Here is a 4,873-nt window from a genome sequence, read left to right on the forward strand (position 1 = left end):
GGTGCAGATATAGTGTAATCAGAAACCTAACAGTTCCAATAGCAATCTTACAAGAAACTACCTTTTGAATTTTGCCTCTGATATTATTTCCAAAAGAAACTGTGATACCAGAAGGTAGATATTCTAAGTGAGGCAAGACCAAAGCTTGATTAATATAGGACATCACAGACCCGGTGTCCCATAATGCATCCACATGGAATGATTGTGTGTGAGGGAATTTAATCCATACTTCAGAATAGAATACTCTATTGAATTTAGCGTCAAAGTGAATGACATCACAAACATTCATGATGTGGTCAGCTACCCAATCACTGATGGGCTCCGTAGCTATCTGATTCATGGCTACCATATAAGAGAGATTAATAGCAATACCATAGGTCTGATCCATTTTGGCCTCAATCGCAGCCAACTGAGATTCCATGGAAGTTAGGCGTTGACTCTATTCTTTACATTCTAGATGTATAGCTTGGATAGCATCTAGAATGGCTTTATCATTCTTACTGCATACCTGAATAAATTATGTTGCGTGCTGCATTGACGAATGACGAGGGATAGCAGTAGAAGCAGGCTCCATAGGTGGTTGTCGAGGGAAAGAAGTAGAAGCAGTTGCGTATTCAGTAGCTCTAGATGGTTGAACATTTGTTGAGGGTTGACCAATAACGTTAGATCGTTGATTCCATTCAGGTTGATTGACAATGTCAGCAGTTTGTTCGACCATACTCCTAAATAAAGGCAGTGGGCGATGGCGTTGTTGTTCCTTCTTTGACAAATTCATTTTCATGAGCCTAGAACCTCTTTGCCATGTATCTGATTCTTCATTGGTACTTGTTATAACTTCGTCTGTTGAAGAAGAATCATATCTAACAGATTTAGGAAAAGGATAAGGCTTCCTTACCATGTTACACATTTTGGTGAAGCTATCATTGGCTAGGTTGTCGTCAGAAAAAACAGGTTCTTTAGTGGGAGTAGACTCTGTACTGGATTCTTCAGTGGAAGAGTCAGAGTCATCAGAGTCATATAATGAGTACTGCCTAATAGAGAAGTCCTTTCTTTGTAGGACGTTACAGTAGACGACTTCCTACTCATACATGTCTTTTAACACAGCATTCCCAAACTTCTTCTTTCTCTTTGGGAAGTTAGTAGCTATATGACCAGATTTACCACAAATGTAGCATTTTACCTGCTGTCTTTCCTCCTTGTTGAACTTTCTCTTCTTTCTAACTACCTTGAACCTTTTTCCAAACTTATTTCGGTGTAGTTTGACTTTGCATTTGCACTCTTCACCTTGCTTGCATCCGAACTGTCGAGCTTTAGTCTCCTTTCTACAGAAGCTAGAGTTAAATCCCTTGAATTGTTTGATGTCTCGCTTGACTCTTAGTCGAGCACACTCAAGATCGGTGACTTCATTGATGAAAGAATTAATTTGGGCAATAGAGATATTTTCATCAATATGTAATCCAGCAGCTTTAATTCTTTCCTTAATTAAATGCTAATATCTAAGTCTTCATCAGAAGATGCGGTCAGATCTGGAAATATCTGAGGTATCTGCACATCCATCTCACCTAATTCTGTTTCTTCATATCCGACACAGGAGTCGTCTTGAAGGACGATCCAGTCAATATCTTCGGGTAGGATGTTGCGAATCTCTTCTCCTAGCTGCTGCCTTTGTGCCCATGTCTGAACTTGTGCATTTTCCCCCCAACAAAAATTAGAATCAAAGCGATCGACGAGATATTAGTCGATAAATTGAGACATGTGGGCTGGGAATTGATCAACAAATTCAATTGCTAGCTCTTGCCGAACTGTAGAAAACATCCGTGGGAATGTTTTGTCTTCACTCCTGCCACCAAAAGTGATAGCAGGTCGTTGTTGAATCTTAGATTCAGGAATAAATACTTGTCTGGCAAGAGACATGGGTGAAGTGAAGGCTGCTAGTTTGGATAATACCTGGTATTGCAAAGTGGCCAGTTCCTTGATGGCGTTGGTATGCCAATTTGAAGCAGCTTCTAGTGGTTGAAACCTTGAATTCGGAGAAGGCAAGATCTATGGTTGGCTTGTAGACATATCTTTGTCATTGATTGCCTCTTTGGTGAGACATTCAATCCTATTGATAGCAAAGTCGGTAGCAATTATACAATTGCAGAGTTTACACCTGAACAGACCATCAAAATCCTTGTAGATCTCTGGATGTATACACATCAGCTTTGGACGACCTTTGCTTGAAGATACTGCAAAACTTGTTGATGCAGTATTATATTGTGGTGGAGCAAGAACAAAAGGAAGTTCTCGCCTTGACTTTGATTTACCCAGAACCTTATACTGATCTCTAGAGCCCAATCGCTTGATTTCATAGGCTAAAGTGTTGCACCTCATTCATCAGAGTTTTGAAAATATTCAATTTCCATTCAGTAGGAAACTCCACTTCCTGCAATTCTACCATTTCAGGTAGAGTGCCCATAGTAGTTTCATCTACTTTCATCACTATATTCTGTCCTTTGGATGATTCAGAACTTTGTAAATATCCAGAGATATAGACAGAGGGCATGGAAGTATTCACTGTGCGACAATCATCCTACAGGCTATCTGCAGGTGGTCGGTTGTATTCTTCATATCAAGACCATTGGTCTTGATTAACAAAGATACTACTTCATTGAAATATCTATCAGATAGACTACAAGGAAAATTAGGGAAGCATTCAATATATATAGCTCCGTTGGACAGGCTTCCTTGCAAGATGCTAATGGTTTGATCATTCAGATCTTGTGTCTAGTGTCTAGTAATGCTCCTATGCATGACACATTAAGTCCTTTGCGAAAGAGAGGTATGATGCCTACCAGTATATACCCTATATGCACAAACTGATGGTTTCTTTTCAAAGCCTTTTCTCTGAATTCGGCAAACTCTTCGAACAGATGGATAATATAATCATCATTTTCACTATCCTTGATGCTAAGCTTTCCATGAGACTCTTGGTACAAAGTGTTCGCTGATAAAGCAAATAGTTTGTTGTGTTTGTATACCTGCTTAGCAGCAACTGAGAGTAGACTCCATTTAGCTTGAGGAGTTGGCTCCTCGACTTCAATACTGTCTGTGAGTAGCTTTTTGAATGAAGAGACAATCATAGCCATTGTTGATAGAAGGTTGGATGGTGAAGGTTTCTTCGTGTGTAACTTGTTAGCCAAGTTGGAATTGGAATTCTTAGTAATGCTTCTAAAACGACTATGTCTTAGCGGCACTTTGCCTGAGCGAGTGCGACTTTTAAGCTTTACTAATTCCAATGAATATGCATTGGTTAACAGATAAGTTATCGAATATAAGAAGAAACTATTAATCACTAACCTATATACGGCAAGAAGATTTAAAGTAACCACCTGGAAACTGGTATATCAACTGAGTCATATGCTGCTGATATTTCTTTACCTGAGTAAGATCACAGAGCTTACTGCGGAAAAAGGCTTCTCGGTTGCGATCTTGGATCTTGCTGGTAGAACCTAAGAATTGCATGACTAGAGCAGCAAAGAATAAAGATATGACATTACCAAAGTTTTCTCTGTCTTCAGGTCCTCTCTGCATTATATAAGTTTTGCTTTCAACACTTAAGTCATCCCACCATGCTCTTAGCATACCTTGAAATCTAGCCACAATCATAGAGACAGATTGTCTCTGTGTTAACTCCTTATACAAGATGTCGTAATGAGCAGAGTTGTATATAAACTCGAACACTTTCCAAATCTCTTCTTGTGAAAGACCATCTATGTCTAGTATGGTCATTTATCCCTAATTTTACTTACGCCTTTAAAGCTAGTAGAGGAAGAAGTAGGAGATTCTACCTTCATCTTTCCTGTTTCCCTACTGACAGGGTTCATACCTCTGGTTTCCTCATCAGTGCTAAGATCTGAGTCTTCATCAGAAGATGCGGTCAGATATGGAAATATCTGAGGTATCTACACATCCATCTCATCTAATTCTGTTTCTTCATATCCAACACAAGAGTCGTCTTGAAGGACGATCCAATCAATATCTTCGGGTAGGATGTTGTGAATCTCTTCTCCTAGCTACTGCCTTTGTGACATAGACGTTTCAGAAGCTTACACTGAGAATTCCAATTCCAGCTTGGCTAACAAGTTACACACGAACAAACGTTCACCATCCAACCTTCTATCAACAATGGCTATGATTGTCTCTTTATTCAAAAAGCTACTCGAAGACAGTATTGAAGTTGAGGAGCCAACTCCTCAAGCTAAATGGAGTTTACCCTCAGTTACAGGTAAGCAGGTATACAAACACAACAAACTATTTGCTTCTGACATGGGCACAAAGGCAGCAGCTAGGAGAAGAGATTCGCAACATCCTACCCAAAGATATTGATTGGATCGTCCTTCAAGACGACTCCTGTGTCGGATATGAAGAAACATAATTAGATGAGATGGATGTGCAGATACCTCAGATATTTCCAGATCTGACCGCATCTTCTGATGAAGACTCAGATATTAGCATTAATGAAGAAACCAGAATTATGAACCCTGTCACTAGGGAAACAAGAAAGATGAAGGTAGAATCTCCTACTTCTTCCTCTACTAGCTTAAAAGGCGTAAGTAAAATTGGGGATATGACCATACTAGACATAGATGGTCTTTCACAAGAAGAGATCTGGAAAGTGTTCGAGTTTATATACAACTCCGCTCATTATGGCATCTTGTATAAGGAGTTAACACAGAGACAATCTGTCTCTATGATTGTGGCTGGATTCCAAGGTATGCTGAGAGCATGGTGGGATGACTTAAGTGTTGAAAGCAAAAATTATATTATGCAAGGAGGACCTGAAGGCAGAGAAAACTTTGATAATGTCATATCTTTATTCTTTGTTGCTCTA

General features: G+C 39.4%; 1 pseudogene; it reads right to left on the bottom strand.

Moving 5' to 3' along the window:
- Positions 1-1,482: 1,482 nt before the first annotated feature.
- LOC147431301 (uncharacterized) lies at positions 1,483-3,122 on the bottom strand (annotated as a pseudogene).
- Positions 3,123-4,873: the final 1,751 nt, after the last annotated feature.

Source organism: Adiantum capillus-veneris, chromosome 21, assembly GCF_014529385.1.
Source record: "Adiantum capillus-veneris isolate H3 chromosome 21, ASM1452938v2, whole genome shotgun sequence".
Lineage (NCBI taxonomy): Eukaryota > Viridiplantae > Streptophyta > Polypodiopsida > Polypodiales > Pteridaceae > Adiantum > Adiantum capillus-veneris.